Genomic DNA, 21,366 nt, shown 5'->3' with positions numbered 1-21,366 from the left:
CTCTGATCACCAGGGAGACTGGTCAAAACATGGTTGATCTGATGGAAATGTGTGTCTCCTTCTGCAAAAACAACTCAGAATTTGCTCTCTGTGGGGTGAGAGGAGCCCCACTATTTCCTGGGGAGCACTTTGGCCCTACTGCCTCACCATTGACTTTCAGAAGTATATTTAAGGGTGCCAGTCTTTAAATGTAAACTTGTCTTGGGGCACCCAGGTGGCTCAGTCAGTTAAGTGTCTGCCTTTGGCTTGTGTTATGATCTCAGGGTCCTGGGATCCAGCCCCTCATCAGGCTCTCTGCTCAACAGAGAGTCTGCTTCTCCCTCTTCCTCTGTGATCTCTCTCACTCTTGCTTTCCCTCAAATAAAATCTTTTTAAAAAAATAAATGCAATCTTATTTTAATTAAAAGTCCTGCCTCCTAGAAACTTTTTGATGGCACACCTAAATGTATTAGTAATTTAAAAACTCATTTGATTTGGGATACTTGGGTGGCTCAGTGGTTGAGCATCTGCCTTTGGCTCAGGTCATAATCCCGGGGTTCTAGGATTGAGTCCCACATCGGGCTCCCTGCAGGGAACCTGCTTCTCCCTCTGCCTATGTCTCTGCCTCTCTCTGTGTGTTTCTCATGAATAAATAAATAAAATCTTAAAAATGATTTTAAAAATTTAAAAAATCTCATATGATTTGTGTAAATTACTGGCTATGTGGAACTTTTCATTGAAGAGGACTGGATAATTAACTCAGTTTTTGCCCAATCCAGAATAATAGGCTGAACTTATAAATTAGATAAAAATAATCTCCATGATAAATACATTTTTAAAAAATCTTAAAAAAAAATAGGGATACCTGGGTGGCTCAGTGGTTGAGCTCTGCCTTCAGCTCAGGGCGTGACCCTGGAGTCCTGGGATCAAGTCCTACATCAGGCTCCCTGCATGGAACCTGCTTCTCCCTCTGCCTATGTCTCTGCCTTTCTCTCTGTGTGACTCTCATGAATAAATAGATTTTTAAAAATCTTAAAAAAATAATAATCTCCATGGACTTTATGTCCATTACAGACTTTAGGGATATACACTGTTCCTACAGGATGGTCTCAGGGACTAAGAATCATATTTATAGTATATTTAATTGAAGGTATTTTCTCAGAAGGGTGACATTGTCAAGATGACAAATATAGGTCATTACCAACTTTAGTCCCCCTCATAGACATAGATATCCATATCATTATGAAAACCCTAGAACCTGGGAGTGAGGCTGAAGCATACCCTTGCCAGAAGCTAAGAAGGAACACGTTAGAAGAATAAGATCAATAGCTACAGTCTGACCTTATCACCCCTCCCTCAGGCCAGCACAGCACTGCACCGATAGGCCCCCATAGGCCTACAGTTTCTCCAGTGGGAAACTAAACCCACAGTAGACACCCAATTCCCTAAACATTGTAGGATGCTTCCTGGGAGGCCTACTTGGGGCCTACTCATCTCATGGATATCACTAGGATCTGTAGGACTTGGCCACTGGAGATCTGATAGAGATGTAGAAAGGGGAAGATTTGCAGAACCAGCACTCAGATCTTACAGACCACATTCTTGCTGTTGTGGCCCCCCTAGCAAAGGGCCCACCCAGTAGTTTTGGCCATCTGCAGAGCCGAGCCAGTGACCCCATATGGTCAGGGAGCATGGTTGTCATTTCTGCCTAATTTGGGTCCCCAGCCAATGAGCCATACTGTTTTATGAAGCTATTTTATGGCTCTGCCCAGGCAGGGCAGTCATCAAAGCAAATTCATAGCCCCACTGCTGAGTATAGCTTCCAGTCCCACCTGACCAGGAAACTTTGCCAGAGAACCCAGGCAGCTGCAGAGCTCACCCTTTACCTCCACTTAGGCAGAGAATCAAGCCAGCAGCCTAGCACAACTATTAATAAGGTCTTTGGTATGGCCCCAACATAACAGGGTGCCTGAAAAGTGACCCTGGGAAGCCTTAGAGACCAGCCTATAGTAATGCCCAGCACAGAGCCCAGCCTATATCCCTTTCTGACTCCCGAACAAAATCTGTGGCCTCATCTAAGTAGGGAGCTCAGACAGTGACAACACCCAACTGTGGAGCAGTCTCTAGCTTCACACAACTGCAGGACACAGCTGGAGGCCCTACCAACTGTAGGGAACATCCTGAAGCCCCATCTAATCACAGAGAAAATCAGGATGAAGTCCTGCTTGTGGCCCAGCCTGAACACAGAATCCAGCCAGTGATGCCAACTAGTCTGGGAGCACAGCCTGAGACCGTGTCCAACCAGGAGTGATTGCAGAGCTTAGTCCATAACCCTACTTCATCAGAGTCTAGCCAGTGGTACCATCCTTCCAACAGACACAGCTTGCAATCTCACCCAACCAGAGGAGATGCATTGCACATGAGAGCAGAACACAGCCAGTGACCCTGCCCAATCAGGCAGCCCACCCAGTGGCCCTGCTTAAATGTGGAGCCCAGCTAGCAGGCCCACACAACCACAGGTGGCCCACTCAGTGGCACCACACACACACACACACACACACACACACACAACTTCAGATCACAAGCAGTGGCCTCTCTCAACTAAAGACACAAGTTGCAAATCCAGCTGTCCCATGGATGCTTCTAGCTGACCCATTCAGTAACCCAAGGTGAGTTTACTGTGAGGGTTTTTTCATACCAAAGTGAACATGTAAAGTCTGTAAAAGAGGGGACTACTTACACAATGTACAGATACTGATACAAGGAATCAACTATCATGAAGAATCACATAAACTTGACTACACCAAAGGAAATGAATAAAGCTCCAATAACTGACCCTAAAGAAATGAGATCCATGACATGTTTGACAAAGAATTCTGAATAATCCATTTAAGGAAGTTCAGTAAGCTTCAGGAACATAGACAGACAACTAAAAAAAACAAAACAAAACAAAAAAAAAACAGGAAAACAATCCATGAACAAAATGAGAAGTTCAACGGGTAACAGAAATCATAAAAAGAAAAAAAAAAAAAGAAATCATAAAAAGGAAAAGAGAAAAAAAATCCCAAACAGAAATTCTAGAACTGAAAAATACAACTGAAGACTTAAATGAAGAGTTTCAACAGCAGGCTCAACTAAACAGAAGAAAGAATCAGTGAACTACAGGATAGATCATTTGAAATCCAGGTGGAGATGTAAAAAAGAATGTAAAAAAGTGAAAAAAACCTATGGACTTATGGGACATCATCAGGAGAAACAATATATACACTATGGAAATCCCAGAAGGAGAAGAGAAAGGGAAAGGGACAGAAAGTCTAAGTATAGCTGATAATTTCCCAAAATCAGTGACAGAAATGGACAACCAGATTCACAAAGCCAAAGGATCTCATATAGGTTGAATCCGAAAAGGGTTACACTGAAACATACTGTAATTAAATTGTCAAAAGTCAAAGACACAGAGTAGTTTGAAAGCAGCAAGAGAAAAGCAACTTTCCATCAGCAAGTGTGCCCCCAGAAGACTATTAGTAGGTTTCTTAACAGAAATTTTGCAGGCAGAATGGGGAAATATATTCATAATATTGAAAGAGAAAAACACCATCAGCCAAGAATACTATAGCTGGCAAAACTGTCTTTCAGAAGCAAAGGAGAGATAAAGACTTTCCCAAATAAGCAAAAGCCAAGGGAGTTTATAAAAGATAAAAATACAAAGAACTGCTAGAACTAACCAGTGAATTCAATCAAGTTGCAGGATGCAAAATCAACATCCAGAAATCAGTTGTGTTTCTACACAAACCACAAAACACTTGATAAAGAAATGAAGAAAATAATCTCATTCACTATAGTATTGAAAACAAGAAAATACTTTGGAATAAATTTAACAAAAGAGATGAAAGATCTGTACATTGAAAATTATAAGACTGATGACAGTAATTAAAGACACAAATAAATGGAAAGATATGTGTTCATGGAGCAGAAGAATTAATATTGTAGAAACGTCTGTACTGTCCAAAGATATCTATATAATCCATCTCATTGCACTATGTATCAAGATTTTATAAGCATAAAAAAAAAAAAAACAGAAGTGAGGGGATCCCTGGATGGCTCAGTGGTTTGGTGCCTGCCTTCAGCCCAGGGTGTGGTCCTGGGGTCCCAGGGTCAAGTCCTGCATTGGACTCCCAGCATGGAGCCTGCTTCTCCCTCTGCCTGTGTCTCTGCCCACCTCCCCCCATGTCTATCATGAATAGACAAATAAAACTTTAAAAAATGATGTTGGAAAAACTGAACAGTCACAGGCAGAAGAATGAAGTGAGACTCCTAACTTACACTCCTCCAAAAAATTAACTCAAAACAGCTTAAAGACTTAAATGTAAGAACAAAACCATAAAACTTCTAGAAGAAACATAGGGGAAAATCTCCTTGATATCAGTCTTGCCATTGATTTTATGGATATGACACCCAAAGCACAAACAATAAAAGCAAAAATCAACAGGTGGAACCACCCCAAATGAAAAACTTCTACACAGTAAAATAAATAGATGATAGATAGATGATAGATAGATAGATAGATAGATAGATAGATAGATAGATAAGAGATAGAATCAACAAAATGAGAAGGTGACCTAAAGAATGGGTGAAAATATTTATAAACCACATATCTGGTAAATAGTTAATATTCAAAATATACGTAGAACTCATACAACTCAATAGTAAAAAAACAAAAAGTCCAATTAAAAATTAAAAGCTGAGTAGACATAATTCCAAAGAAGATATCAAATGGCCACAAGTACATGAAAAGGCGCTCAACATCACTAATTATCAGGGAGATGCCAATCAAAACCATAATGAGATATTACCTCATACTTGTTAAAATGGCTATTACCAAAAGTCAAGGAATAACAATGTTGGTGAGGATGTGGAGATAAGGGAGCCCCTGTACAACTATTGGTGAGATTATAGATTGGTGCAGCCACTATGAAAAATAGTATGGAGATTCCTCAAAAAGTTAAAAACAGAACTACCATATGATTCTATAATTTCATTTCTGGACATATCCAAAGGAAATAAAATCATCATCTGTAAAAGATATCTGGGGGCACCTGGGTGGCTCAGTTGGTTGAGAGTCCAACTCTTGCTTTCAGCTCAGGTCTGATCTCAGGGTCATGAGATCAAGCTCCACATTCAGTGTGGAGCCTGCTAAAGATTCTTTCTTCCCTTCTCCTTCTGTCCCTCCCCATCACTCACTCACTTTCTTTCAATGAATGAATAAGTAAGCAGGTAAGTAAGTAAGTAAATAAATAAAATAGAGATATCTACATCCCTGTATTCATTGCAGCATTATTTACAGTAGCCAAGGCATATGGATCAATAAATTGTGGTATATATACACAATGGACTATTATTCAGCCATAAAAAGAAGGAAATCCTGAAATCCCTGACACTAGGGGTGAAATTGAGGACATTATGCTAACTGAAATAAGAATCTAAAACAAAAACAACCACAAACCAGACTCCTAGAAACAGAGCATATTAGTGGGTATCACCTGGGTTGGATTACAGTGGGGATGAAGACAGTCAAAGGGTCTTTCAGTTATAAGATGAATAAGTTCTGGAGCTGTGATATACAGCATGGTGACTATAGTTAACAATACTACATTGTATATTTAAAAGTTGTTCTCTCAGGAGAATAGATCTTAAAAGTTCTCACCACACCAAGAAAAATAAATCCCAACTATGTGAGGTGATAGGTGTGCTGACTAACCTATTGTAGTAATCACTTCACAATATATACACATATCAAAGTGTTACATTTTACACTTGAGCAATAAAGTCAATTAGACTTCATGTTCAATAAAGTCAATTAGATTTTCAAATTTTAAAAATTTACACAATGTTATATGCTAATTGCATCTCAATAAAGCTGGAAAAAATATATCTTCCCAGAATTTTTTAACTAAAATTTTAAAACAACCTAGCTTTAATACTATTTGTGTCTTAAAAGCTAAATAAAATAATTGGCATTAATATCCAATCATGTTCTGTATAGACACAGACTAAAAGGTCATCCAGTAATAAAAAGGTGAAGTGGTGGAGAGAAAAGTCATATTAATAAAAAAATGAGCATCTCAGTGAGACTTGACCCTTATCTTCAAGGCACTCACCACAAAAAGGAAAGAGTTGATAAACCAGTTATAATTGCTTCCTCAGTTTGAACGCTCTTGTCCTTGCTGAGATTTCAGGAGTTTAATAGTTGATTTGTTAAAATTAAAAATTCACAAGTTCAAAAACCTAATTTTAAGGTTGAACCTTAAGCTTTTAAGTTCAACTCACAAGTCTTTTTCTTCTATTTATACGTTTGCTACATTTTTACAATCATTTTTAAGAAAACTTTCACTACTTAATTGAATTCTCTTAAATAATTTAAGCTGTATTTATAAAAATAATATACTCAATTTCCTCATTAAATGCTTCAATTGTTTGCTTAATAAACAAATTTTTTTTCAAGTACCTACACTGCTCCTTTGAATCTTACAAAAGGAAACTTGCATACATGATGAATCCTAAGTTCTTTGAGCTATTTTCATATTGTTTACAACCTTGGTAATAATCTCTTATACTTTTTAACTTAGAATCATTAAGTCAACCTAGTTAATGTCATATTTAAATTGAAATATGAAATTAGAATGACATTCTTTAAATATTGAAATGTGCCTATTTCTCCTAAATATTCTAAATATTTGATGTAGCAAATATACACACATATTTTCCAAATTTAGCTGAAATCTTAACATATTTGTTTGATTTATTTCAACATTTAACTACTTAATTCTGTATCTTCCCAGGGTGAAAACAAACAAATAAAAAACTTACTCACTAAAGAAACTGTCATCCCAACCCAAGCAAATACACTGAGGTTTCCTAAAGACCTAGAGATACCCCTCATCAGATCATGGAATTTGATTCTTGCCACCATCACGATGAAACACAATGAGATCCCTTTATTGTCACTATAAAAGGTGCTCTTAAACTTGATAAAGAGACTGTACTCTTGTCCATGTCCCAAGACTGAAATTCTGCCATTAGTTTTCTTCACTCCCTGAAATCTGCAGTTCTCACCAAGATGTAAATAATTTTCTTCACTACCTCAATTAGCTTTGTGTTTCTTTGACTCTTTTGAGATAAGTGAGTATTATCTTTTTTCAAATATTTATTTAAATTTTTAAAGAGATTTTACTTATTTATTTGACAGAGAGAGAGAGAGCACAAGAAGGGGTAGTGGCAGGCAGAGGGAGAAGCAGGCTCCCTGTTCGCGGGAACTCAAACCTAAAATCCTTGGATCATGACCTGAACCAAAGGCAGACACTTAACCAACTGAGCCATCCAAGCGCCAAAGTGAATATTATCTTAATGGGTCCTACATTTCTCCCAAGTCTTTGCCTGCCCAATTCTGCATACAACCAAAGCCATGCTAATGGCAGCAACATGTCACAATAAAGGCAATGACAGAAATATGAAGAGCTGCTATACCTAACCCAGCCTGATACATAGGAGCTCGCAAAGCAAGGATGGAAACACTTTGGTTCAACCCATGTTTGAGAGAACACCAACAGGTACCAACAGGGATCATTTATCTGACAAGACTGAAGGCAGGGAGGTGGTTGCAAAGATCCTGGTGAGCGATATTAGGCAGTGCAAAATATATCCAAATGAGGGGGACAAATATATACAGATTTAAGAGGTAAAATTAGCAAGATGGGGATAGATGGGAGGGTAGGAAGTGGAGCCCGTGTTCTCCAAAACCTGAAGTCTTAAGCAAGCTTCCAAAACAGTTGAGTTTGGGCTGAATTTTTAAACAAGTATCTGTCCGTATCTATTCTATGTGGGTGCTTGTGAGAAAAGGAATTTCTGAATGACTTCTGTATTGAGTAGGAGGACCAGGCTGTCATTTTGTCATAAACATTCAAGAGCCGGACGCGTATTGTCACTCCTTCTGAAGCTTATATGCTTTAGCTTAACAGTCCCTTTCTCAGGAGGGACTTCCCTATTCTTGGACTCAGAAAAGTGCTCCTTCACACACTCACAGCCCTCTTTATGTCTTACTTGAATCATATTTCCAAATTTATAATTAGGTAATTACTGATGTGATTGCTTGGATGATGTCTCTCCCACTGGATGAGAACTGGGACCGTATCTGTCTGTTTTGTTCTCTGAGAAATCCCCTAGCATGATGTCCAGCATCTCAACAACTATTTGTTGAATGAATAAGAGGCTATATGAATGAATGAATGAATGAATGAATGAAATAATTAATTAATTAATGAAAATGATAGACAACACAGGCCCCTGACTGTAAAGACAATCCAACATGTCCCTTACAATGGTGCTCTGGGGATTTTTTCAGGCACATATGGAGCTTGGAAAGACAGGTGTAAAAGTGATTAAAAGCATTGGCTGTGTCAGACAAACCAAATACCCAATGCCTTTACCCTATGCTGGGCGATCTCAAACAAGTCACTTAACCTCCTAATACTTCCATTTTCTCATATGTAAAATAGGAATGATTATGGTATGGTGTGTGGGTATTTGGTTTTATTTCAAATAGTAGAGGATTGTATATAAAATATTTTTAAGCAAAGCCAATACTTCCAAAATCAGCCATTCAGTACTCACCTCTATTTTATTTTGCCTTATACAAAAACACATAGAATGTGTTCTTCTAGAATGCAGGCAAGGCTGTCAGTTTAAGGACTATAAATAGGAGGAAGGAGACTGAGGAGGGCAGACTTTACACCCAAGAACCTAGGCAACCCTTAGAGCATTGTGTGCAGCTCTCAAACACAATCAAAAGAAAAAGAATTCCTTCATGAATTATATTAACAAAATGATGAAAAGTAATAGCACACCGGAAAACATTTTAAGTAATATTATAACAGAGGACCTATGAGTAATTTAACCCTGATGTCTTATGTAAACATTTTTCACATGCATCCAGCATATAAAACTACTTTGGGTTTTACATTTAAAAAAACAATTATAGAAAAAAAATTTTATCACTGGGAATTTCTGACTCCAAGCCCTACATGAAAGGTAGCCTCTCAAGTTTATTGCCAGGTTTAAGATAACTGATTTATATAAACATTTTTCAAAATGCAAATTGTAGACATGTTTGATGTCACCAGAGACTTCTGACCCCTACCTGAGACTGAACATGACCTCTCAAGTTTACTGCCAGATTTAGATTTCATGGCCCTCTGATTTATAGCAACTGGCAAAGTTACCATGCAACATTCTGTTTTGTTTTCTTTATCATAATCATGTTTGAAAGTTTATTTACTATCACATTAATATTGTACTTTAGTATTTTTGTGCCTCTGAAAATTTTATGGACTGCAGAAAAGAATCCATGGGACATCTGTTTTGCCAATAATCGCTGGTTTTCTAAAGCAACTGGTCTCATCAGAATTTATTGACATGGTACCATTACTTCACATAAGGCAGTAATGAGGGGCTATATTTTTTTAACTAAGTAGATATAAGCAAATGACTAAATTCCGTGAAACATGTTCAGACATTATTACCGATATTAAGACCAGATCAGAATCTGAAATCAGGAGCCACATGTAGCCATCTGCAGATCACACCTTGAGACTCCTGGTATCCAAGAGCCTCCTTTTATTTATTTTAAAATTTTTATTTATTTATTTTTGAAAGGGAGGGAGACAGAGTGAGCAAGGGGAGGGGAAGAGGGAGAGAGAGAGAGACAGAATCTCAAGCAGGCTCTGTGTTCAGCAAGGAGGCTGACCTGGGGCTTGACCTGAGCTGATAGCAAGAGTCGGACGCTTAACCAACTGAGTTACCCAGCACCCCTTAGAGCCTCCTTTTAGCAGCAGGAAGCGAGAGAGTTACCAGGAGGCGCCAGGGTGCACAGGGTCACCCTCAATTTGGTGTTTTTGAGTGCTAGTCCCATTCCAGTTGGAACTGTCCACATGAGAGCCATTTTGTGGTGGGGGTGGGGTACTGCTGACCAGGGAAAGCTCCTCCCAAATGTGAAAGTTCTGGCTTGTATGTACTCTACACAGAGGACATCTTTTTCCAGGCCTAGATGCCAATGAAAAGGTATGGCCAAACCCACCTGCCTGGTGGAAAGGCAAACAGAGCTCAGAATTCTTGATGTTCCATCACCCACTACATCAGCAGTCAAAGGAGAAAAGGGCCTATTTGCCATTTCCTCAGAAGTGTGGGCTTTCCAAAGATAAGGCCATGGATTCCCTGTCATGCAAGAATCTTTGTTTAGGGATCCCTGGGTGGCGCAGCGGTTTGGCGCCTGCCTTTGGCCCAGGGCGTGATCCTGGAGACCCGGGATCGAATCCCACATCGGGCTCCCGGTGCATGGAGCCTGCTTCTCCCTCTGCCTGTGTCTCTGCCTCTCTCTCTTTCTCTCTGTGTGACTATCATAAATAAATAAAAATTTAAAAAAAAAAGAATCTTTGTTTAGATATCCTATTAAAGAGGAGTTGGGTTTTAAAATGTCAGAACACTGGCCTCAGTGAGGTGGGTGTGGCTCCTGTTCGCAGGGCACAGAATTTGGGGAGCAGGGCTATGGATGAGATGAATGTGGTCAGCTGGAATCCCTACAGAGGATCTCTAATTCTCCTGAGGAAATCAGCATGTCTGTGGATACTTTGAAAATTCAGCAAAGCACAGAAAGTGCATGCAGCCTGCTGTGTCTCCTGATCTCACATTCAGCATCTGGAGTCTGTGTCCTCCTGGGAGGCTTCCCCATTGCCTTGGAGGTTAATACACAAACCACACTCTCTCCACTGTTGCCTCTGGAAGGAAAAAGGGTGGACCAGCAGCACACTGAGTATATTCACGCTCCACCAACCGAGGCACCCGGTCGTCCATTCGTGTCGGCACGCCTGGTAGATTGATGGCTAAGCAATAGGCCAGAAATTCAAAGCCTCTGGCATTTCGTCCCTGCTGTGCTGTGTGTGGCCCTAGGCCGGCCTCTTACCATTCCTCCTATGGCAGTGCCCACATCTGTAAAAGGGGAGGAAAGGCGTGCGGCTGATAAAGATTAGTGACATGTTGCAATTGAGCTGATGGATAGGAGGCCTGCCGAGCTGTCACCTACTCCTTAGAGGATTTGGAGAGATCCAGGACGTGAACCCTCCTGGAGTCGTCTTAGATCCTCCACATACATGCCTCATCCCATTTCTGAACAAACCTCATTTTTCTTCTGCATTCTTGGGCACCGCTGGCCTTATTGCAATGCCCCCGGCTGCCGGAGACAGGCTGACATCCCAGCCAAGGACAGGCTAAAGTGATGGTGATGGGAAAACAGAGAAAGACAGAAGCAGAAACTAAAGCCGTGCCCGGGTTAGAGGGGCTCGATGTCCAAGGGTCATCACAGGCCTTACAGGATACAGACCTAGGTTCCAGTGTCTCATGCAGCTGTGACTTAACTGCCCCACACCTTGTCCTTTTCCACTAATGAAATGGAAATGACAGTAGTGCCTACATCAGAGCGTTGCTGTGACGACGAAGTCCATAGGTGTGGGCAGAGCTCTTAGCACATTGCTGGCATTCCATAAACAATAACCAATTAGGATTATTACTGTGCTCACTCAGCACTGCAGCTAGATGTGCAGGATTAATATTTCTTTTTAAAAGATTTTATTTATTTATCTGAGAGAGAGAGAGAGAGAGAGAGAGCATGAACGGGGAGGGGGGCAGCGGCAGAGGGAGAGGGAGAAGCAGACTCCCCGCTGAGCAAGGAGCAGGATGCGGGGCTCAGTCTCAGGACCCTGGGATCATGACCTGAGCCAAGGCAGAAGCTTAGTTGACTGAACCACTCAGGAATCCCAAGATTTGTACTTCTTAAATATCCTTTTCTGTAGACATCTTATGGCCTAAAGTGGGAAATGAGATCTAGTTGGGAAAAGGAAATTTTCTTAAATTCCTTAATTTAATTATTAATAATTAATAATTAAAAAAAAGGAAAAGGAAAGATTTATTTCTTATACATTCTTTACCCATCTTGCTAATTCACCTGCCTTCTCAATGGTTCAGTGTGGCCCACTCACAATAAAGCACCAGCCCTTGGTCTTCCAGGGGAGCTGATTTCCTCTGGAGAAGAGGCACTGGGTGTAGCCAGGGACTCTATAGAAGCAGCTGCGCATAAGTTCAGATGTGCCATGGAGGGAGAACGTGTGCCGGGAAGAGCCTTACAGAGGATACCATCCATTGCATGGCATTATGGTCACTTGTCAGGGCAGGGACCCTACTTCCCAGGGGTTTGAAAGAGGTATGTATGTAAAGTATTGGCCACAGTGACTGGCATGTAATTCTCGCAAACCAGTACCTGTACACACTGATGCTGAATTTCATGTTTATGATGTTTATATTCTTAAGGTTTGGCATTTAGGAGGCATTCAAGAAATGTTTGTCACACTTTTTTTGGTGGGGTGTCTGTGGTGATCATTTACGAAGTCTATTCCTGTACCTCCTAAGCGGTTTGACATTCTTGTGCCTACAAAGTAAAAAATAATGGAAAAAATTCTATTTTGTCTGAAACTCCAGGAAATGTTGTGGTTAAATCTAGAGGGATGGTTTCCCATCATTCACAACTGAAGGCAAACACAGAGGAAATTCTCACAGCGTTCCCTAAGTCACCCAGTGTCCCAAACATCCAGATGCATTCATTCTCGGCAAAGTGGAAGTTGAAAAGTTGTTTTGGATTCCAATGAACATTGTTCTTTCACATCCATTCATATTATGTTAAGCCATTTCAACCTCCCATTTTGTCATAGGTCAAAGATTGGCATCATAGTAATGGAGGTGACTTTCACAAACATTTACTGCATTGAAATAAATGAAGAAACTGATTGTCTAATACAGATGGGTTTCAATGTCCATTTTGTCAAATGAAAACCTCACAAGAGGCCAAGAGTTCCTATTCCACATTCACAAAGTCATGACCAAAATGATCTACATTTTCTCTTTCTTAACATCAGCCTGTATCCATGTTTAAAAAGATTTTTGTCTTCATTTTGTGATTCATTTTTTCCCCTAAGGCTCACTGTGGGAATTATATTATCACTGAACAAAAAAAAAAAAAATTTTTTTTTTTATTTAAAAGAGACCCAGACAGAACTTACTACATGCCAGGCTCTGCTCTAAGCATTTTATACATATTACTTCATTTATCCTCTTAACTCTGAGATAGTTACTTTTTAAAAAAGATTTATTTATTTATTTATTTATTTATTTATTTATTTATGAGAGAGAGAGAGAGAGCGTGAGTGGGGTGAGAGGAGAGGGAAAGGGAGAAGCAGATTTCCTGCTGAGCAAGGAGTCTGACTCAGGGCTCCATCCCAGGACCCAGAGATCATGACCTGAGCTGAAATCAAGAGTCAGCTGCTCAATTGACTGAGCCATCCGGGTGCCCCAAGATAACTACCATTATTATCAAGGCTTTACAAAAGAGAGAACTGAGTCATAGAGAAGTGAAAGAAAATTGCCCAAGTTCACACAACTATGAAATAACAGAGGCAAGTTATACTTCTCACTGCCACACTGTCCCTTCAGACTGAGGATGGGGACTAAAATAATGACCAATGAAACACACGGGTGGCTAATACTGAATTTTTCATGTCTATCAAAAATCATCAATTCCATACTTTTATATTTTCTAAGTGGTCAGATAAATTAGAATGACTACCCAGCTTATTCAACATACTCCATATAACAACATATTGAGGTAAATCTCTGAGAAAAGATTAAAATATTTGGAAATAATTTTGTTGTCATGTGTGCCCATTTTGGTGTGATATATGTAGTAGAAAAAAAGATTCCAAAAGAAAGCTAAGGAAGCATGGTACCAGAGAAAAGTAGAATCGAATTGCAGCTTTACTGCGTATTGATCTGAGCAGTGGATGTAATAACATGTAGATTTGAGCTGCACTCATGATAGGAAATAGCATAGGTGCAGTGCTCAGGACAGTGTCTGGCTCACGATACATGATTAACACATGTTCATTCCATCCCCACCAACTTCCGGAGCTCTCACAATTGGCTAATAGAGTCCACCATGCTCAAAGCAAATTCCTCTTACTCAAAAGTTCTACCACACAATATTTTTTTCTCTGAATAGCTTTTCAACAATTGTAAGAATTCGAGTCTAATACATTAAAATTGTGAGTCATTTGTTTAGGGGGTAATTACAAAATAAGGAAATAAAGTTTAGAAATTGAAAACAAAGATCCAAGAGTAACATTTTTCTAAGAAAATTTTAGGGAAAGAAAGACAGAGAGGGAAAGGAAAGTAGGTTCTTAAAATTAGACTTTTTTTGTTGGAAATGAGAGAATAGAGCTGTGTTCCTGAAGCTGTGAGATTTTCATGGCCAGCGTTGTGACCTATACAACCAGGTGCATTGTGGCAAGCGGCATAAAGCTTTTTCCAATTTAATAATCCTAATTTCTATGAACACCACACAACCTGGAATATGGGAATCAAAATGATACAATTTAAAATATTTGGGTATTTGAATGGAGAATCAGATACAGAATTACAGTATCATTATTATGACATGACTATATACCATCTGATTAAAATGTTTGAAAAGGAAATCCTAGCAAACAATGCACTGTAGATAAAAATTAATTTCATAGGGTCACCTGGGGGGCTGAATCAGCTAAGCATCTGCCTTAGGTTCAGGTCATGATCTCAGGGTCCTGGGATCCTGCCATTGCTCAGGTTCCCTGCTTAGCAGGGAGTCTGCTTCTCCCTCTCCCTCTGCCACTGATCCTATTCTCTCTCTCTCTGTCTCTCTCTCTCTCTCAAATAAATAAATAAAATATTCTAAAAAATTAATTTTATAGTCTTTATTATTACTAGTCTGAGCAATGCAAAACATCACTAATGTCTATCAATCATGGCTATACTATTTTATTTCAGGGATTATAAAGACATGTACAAAGCTTTAAGTTTAATCTGTGACCTCTGTCCCAATATACCTATTTTTCCTACAAGATCTTAAGGTCCCCAGCTGTGGATTTTCTACCCTTAAAGTAGAAAACCAACTCTTAGCATCTGAGGACGCATCAAGTATTTCGTCACATTATTTGTGTATTTCAGCTGCCTTGGAAGGACTCTGTGATACTTGATTGAAAAGTCCGATGGAAGCTTTGAAATTCTACATCAGTGAGAAGAAACACTTTGAATGACTTGTTCACCATTTTGGTGAGCAAGTTTTGGGTGCTCGATAAATACTTGGTGAAAGAATGGTGCAGTGCTATTTTTCTTTTGGTCACTTGAAATAGCTCAACATCGTTAAATGACCATGTATGCCCCACCTGCCAGGAAAGTGACAGCCAAGCTCTGTCCTTGGTTGGTGTATTTTTTTCTTGATGGGATGTCTTGACCTAATCTTCCCCTTCTTCTCACTACTATTATGTGGGTTTTTTTTTTTCCCTTCAATTCTTTGTTGATGGTTTGGGGCATTATCGTACCTACGCTTTCATTAAAAGTTGTAGAAATACCTTTCCATCTTTTAAAAATGTTCATGGTATATAAGTAATCAAATAGCAATTTCAAATCCTAATATAGATGAGCCCAGGAGACACTGTATGGTTTAGGTCTTTGTATCTATTCATTCCGTTTCTTCCTTTTCTTGAAAGTGTTGGGTTTTAGGACACTTATGCTGAACCCATGTTTCACTATGCATTTATTTAGCTGACTGGACACATTTATATTCAGTGATTTTTGCCTGCATTTATAGACCAGGTTTTTCAATAGTGCTATTGACTATTTAAATGAATTCTTTGTGAATACATTTAGATATGCTTATATTTGCATTTAATATAGATGCAAATCATGGTTCCAAAGATTGCATTTTAGCCTGTGGTGAGTTATAGACTCATAATGAATAGCAGTAATAGCACGAAAGAAAAATTTCTAAATTTATGTACAGGTAGCAAATGCTGAAATCATAAATTAAAAGACAAGAAGCAACCAAAGTAGTCATCAAAACTCTGCTTGCCCAAATCCTAACCTATATCAGCACAGAGTATATCTAACCGAGTCATGAAGCCTTCTAGAACTAGCCCCTGCATCTAACAACAGCAATTTCTAAACAGCTTAATTGAATTAAGGAGAAGATTATTCACTTGGCAGGATGCTGTATGGGAGTGGTGGTTGTTGATCACAGAGCAGCCAGATTCAGGCACAATTGGCTGCTGCTATCAATTTAATTAGTAGTATAGATCTTGTCTCAAATAGTTCTTCATCCCAGTATTTGGTGTTAAAAGAAGTATCAATCATCCTTGGTCTGTTTGGTTGAGTGCGTAAGTTTACTTCCCTGCTTTCTAAAGATTCCATGTCTTTTTCTCTCCAGCTCACTCCCTCAACGATGAGCACCCACATGTATATAGCTAGGAACTGGGCATACAAGATGATGCAGAACCTCAAAAAGTCATTGTTCAAGGCCATTTAGATGCACTTAAGTGAAATCTTACTTTTTGCCTCCAGAGATACTTCTTTTATGGCTTCACTGATAATTTCAGGTTTTGTTTTGAAAATGTGTGCACAACAACTTCTCAAAATGCTAATGTCAGAATCCTAGGATTTAAAAAAATCATCGTTTTACTCTCTGATTTCAAAATTGTTTCCTGAAATGCTTTGTGTTTCATTTCCCCAGATTGTCTTTGAAACCTACTGCAGGTGGAATTGGGACTTCTCATGGGGTCATCCCACAGAGCTGGTTGGCCTCAAGTACTCTGAAGTGGCAAGAGCCATTCTAATCTGGTTTGAAGGGGTTCCAGGCACAGCTCCTTAGCCCTCCAAAGCCCCATCTCTCACCTGTCTTTTTTACCAATCTTTTAGCATCACAACTTTGCGTCTCAGAGGCTGAGGTGACATCAGGAGTTCCATTTTAAATGAGAAATCTATCAGACAGCAAGACTAGGATAGGGGCACAGGGGGTGAGAAGGTAGAAACCTGGGAAAGAAGGGAGACAGAGGAACAGGAGGAATGGGGCTTGGGGTCCTCTGCAGCTCCGCTTTCAGCCTGCATGAGGTCCTCCTATCCAGAGAGGAGGACAGAAGGAAACAGCCGGTTTCCCCTCCCCTTTTTGCAAGGGGGGGGCTTCCCTTCCTGATTCTGGTGATTTGACCGTCTTTAGCATTCTTTGAGCTGGTAAATACCCTCTGAAGACCTGCTAGGTCATAGCCATCGCACATGTGAGCATGAGCCCAAGGAATGAACCTTCTTGGGTAGTGAGCCAAGCCATATTGTCTCCAGACTCAGGTGTTTGTCCAGCTTGTGGCTTCACTAGTAACAGAAACAGATTGTTGGATGGGTCGCTGAGCCCCCAGAGATTGCTCTTTGTGATAGTGAATCAATAAGATTAGGTATAGAGTACAGCCTCACTCATCCCTCAGCAACACCCAGAGAGAAATTTTGCACTCCTGGGCTGCTTTCCCAAAGTTGCTAGAGTAGCCTGTTGGGCACCTGGGAAATAATGCCCTACAGGTAGTAGCCCAAGCAAAGCTTCTGCTCCATAATTTTAGCATCTCCAAGCAGACATGTTCTCGTGTTCAATGGTCCTTAGCTAAGATAAACATAATTAAAATGAACATCTTTATTTGTATATGCATAATAACTGATGAGAGTAATTTGCTTCAAAATAGAAGCTATGACTGAAAGGACAATTTATGTGTTTAAGTTGCTCAGGAAATGTCCTAATTATGCTTTTCAAAGAATTTCTTATATGAGAGACCATCTTACATGCAAGAATGTATAACATTAGCCATGTACATATGATTCTCTTCAATGTTTAAGCATCTAAAAGTGATTTATGCAATAATGTCAATTCCTTAGGGGCACCTGGGTGCCTCAGTCAGTTAAAGCATCCAACTCTTGGTTTTTTGCTCAGGTTGTGATCTCAGAGTTGTGGGACCGAGGCCCAAGTCAGGTTCCACACTCAGCGAGTAGTCTGCTTATCCCCTCCACGTGCCCCTCCCCCCGCTCTCTTTCATAAATAAATAAATAAATAAATAAATAAATAAATAAATAAAATCTTTTAAGAAATAGTTTCAATTCCTTGGGGATCCCTGGATGGCTCAGCAGTTTGGCGCCTGCCTTTGGCCCAGGGCGTGATCCTGGAGTCCCGGGATCAAGTCCCACGTCAGGCTCCTGGCATGGAGCCTGCTTCTCCTTCCTCCTGTGCCTCTGCCTCTCTCTCTCTCTCTCCCTCTCTGTCTATCTATAATAAATAAATAAATAAATAAATAAATAAATAAATAAATAAATAAATCTTTAAAAACAAAAACAAAAAAAAACCCCCAAAATAGTTTCAATTCCTTAAACAAAGGGTCTCCTGGTTATTGAACACTCATTAGGCACATAAGACATCCACAACAATCAATGATAATGATGAGGATGATGATGTCCCCTGTGTCAGGGGGCTGAGTGGGCTCAGGTAGATGCTCTCACTCAGGGTCTCCCACACTACCGTAACCAGACAACAGCAACATGGGTGGGAGACACCTCAAAGGTCTCCACACATGTCTGGTAGTTGATGCTGGCTGTCAACTGGTATATTAAATAAACATGCTTTTAAAAAGTATTTATTTACTTTAGAGAGAGCACATGGGGGAGAGGCAGAGGGAGAGAGAGAAACCCAAGCAGCCTATGTGCTGAGCACAGAGCCCAATGTGGGGCTCAATCCCACAACCCCGAGATCAGGAGCAGAACCGAAACCAAGAGTAAGATGCTCAACCGGGAGGTCTTCATGGCTCTGTGGTTGAGCGCCTGCCTTCGGCCCAAGGCGTGATCCTGGAGTCGCGGGATCGAATCCCACATCGGCTCCCTTCATGGAGTCTGCTTCTCCCTCTGCCTGTGTCTCTGCCTCTCTCTCTCCGTGTCTCTCATGAATAAATAAATTTTTAAAATCTCTCTAAAAAAAAAAAAAGATGCTCAACCAACTGAGCCACCCAGGTACCCCAAACATGCCTTTTTAGTCTGATACTTTGACATCTGGGCCTTGGTAACCCCGGACTGTCCCTCCCAGCTAGCTAATTCCAAGAGATAGCAAATGACTTTCCAGAGCCCCCACCCCAACCACTTCCTTTTTGGGCTCCCACACTCCAGGCCACTATTCCTCTGCTCTAATCATCCACGGCCAGGTACCAGACGATTATGGAAAGCCCCTAATCCTAGAGCCCACCGAAATAGTTCCAGTTAGCCAATCCTAAACTTGCTTGCCCTGCCTCACCTGTTCCTTCTTATGGAAACTACAATAAGGGCTCTTGCTCATATTTTCTCCTTCAACCCCTGACTGACCCTGGTGCTTCTTCATGTTATCCTGCGTGCCATGTCATGACTTCCATTTATAGGGATCTGTGAATATAAAAATGTCGTCCTTTATGACTCATTTTTGTGACTGTAAATCTTACCATATCTAATTAAATCTTGGGTCCATTTGAAAACCAGCTGGGACCTCAGCCACTGGCCAGGTCATCTACATGTGGCATCACCATGTGGCTTGGACTTCCTCCCATTATGACAGCTATGTTGCAAGAGAGAGCAACCCAGAAGAGAGAGCCAGGGAGAAGGGATGGCTCTTCTAACTAAGACTCAGAAATCTCTCAGCTTCTTTTCTGCTAGTCAGAAAAGCAGCTTCTGCTAGCTTCTTTTCGAAACTAGTCAATAAGGCCAAACCACATTCAAGGAAAAGGGAATTGGGTTCCACCTCTCAGTGGGAGGAGTACCAAAGAATACCCAGCCATGGAAATTTTAAAACCACCTGGATTCTGTTCATGGTCTAAACCTGGGTCCTCAATTAATCAATGTTCTCAGTTTGAGGACATCTCAGTTCAGATGTTTCCATGTTTTTGTCATCCACGTTTCATTGTGGCCATGCGCATATTAAAAAACTTATACCTCCTTTAAGATTTCTATAACCCCTTACACTGTGATTTTTAATGCCTTAAATAGTATTAAATTATTTAAAATAGTTGAAAATTATTTTAAGATCAAATTCAAAAATTTATTTTCATCTTCCCATCAAGCCACGTTTTTTTTTAACTAGAGAGAGGGGAGGTGGGAGGGACAGAAGGAGAGAGAATCCCAAGCAGGCTCCATGCCCAGCATGGAGGCTGACTTGGGGCTTGATCCCAGGACCCTGAGATCATGACGTGAGCCAAAATTATGAGTCAGTCTGCTTAACTGACTGAATCTCCCAGGTGCCCATTCCTGTCAAGCCACTTTATTAACACAGTTTGGAGAGAAGTATTCAACTGGAGAACTAATTGTGGATCAAAATTCAATACAAAACAAAATTTTAAAAACCATTTAAAAGTCAGTCAATGGAAATATTACAAAAATTAGGCTGTGTGGGTTGTGGAAAGTAGAGAGTACATTTTAGCCATAGTGCTGCTTAAAAGAATTTATGTTTCCTTAATCTATTTGTTGGTTTTATTTTCATTATTTGATTTCAAGAGGATTTGAAGAAAATGGTAGAAAGAGCATTCAATAGCTTAACTGATGGTTTAGTAGTAACACAAACTTCTTGATGACTCTTAAAGATAGTAGATAGGAAGAGGGGCAGGCTTCTATAGGGTGGTTTGGTTTCATTGGAAAATAAGACCATAGTAGCTGAATTTTCTCCAAGAAAGTATGATAAAGGCATTAGAAAGGTTGACCTCAGTATGAGCATGGCTGTCTTGAGAAGCCCTTAAAACATAGGCAATGGGAGACGGTATCAAGGTTGGGAATGAAGGAGGATAGTCTAGGCATAAAATCACATAGATAAATAAATAAAACCAATGCAAGAAAGGATATGTTGCTTAATAAAACCCTAGGAGGAGTCAGAAACACTCTTCATGGAAACATGCATGAGAAAAGGTAGAGAGAACCCTTTCCCATATGTGGATGGGTCTTGTGGGTAGAAGACATTGAAAGGCAGGCCTTTTTAATACAGCTTGGTACTCAGCTAAACAGAAAGATTATCTTGAAATCTACAGATTCAGAAGGCTTCACCCCTTAGGGAATTTTTCAGATCATTGTGGAGGTAATGGATCTCCTCTTTGTGACATCCTGAAGAAAAATTACAGAAGGATCAACACTGTGTTTGATAGCGGTGAGAAAACTGAAAGGGGAAAGTCTCCTAAGAAGCCAGTCTCCTAATCTCCAGGAAGGACATTTCTACACACAGCTTACTCAGCCAAAGCCACTCTCCTTTTTCCAAAAGGCTGCAAGATCCAACCATGTTGTTGCAAATGGCAAGATCTCATGCTTCTATAGGGCAGAGTAATATTCCATTGTAAATATATACCACATCTCTTATTCATTCATCTATGGATGGACACTTGGGTTGCTTATATACCT

This window comes from Canis lupus, chromosome 7 (assembly GCF_011100685.1).
Source record: "Canis lupus familiaris isolate Mischka breed German Shepherd chromosome 7, alternate assembly UU_Cfam_GSD_1.0, whole genome shotgun sequence".
In the NCBI taxonomy this organism is placed as follows: Eukaryota; Metazoa; Chordata; class Mammalia; order Carnivora; family Canidae; genus Canis; species Canis lupus.
Note: the sequence above shows the minus strand (reverse complement) of the source record.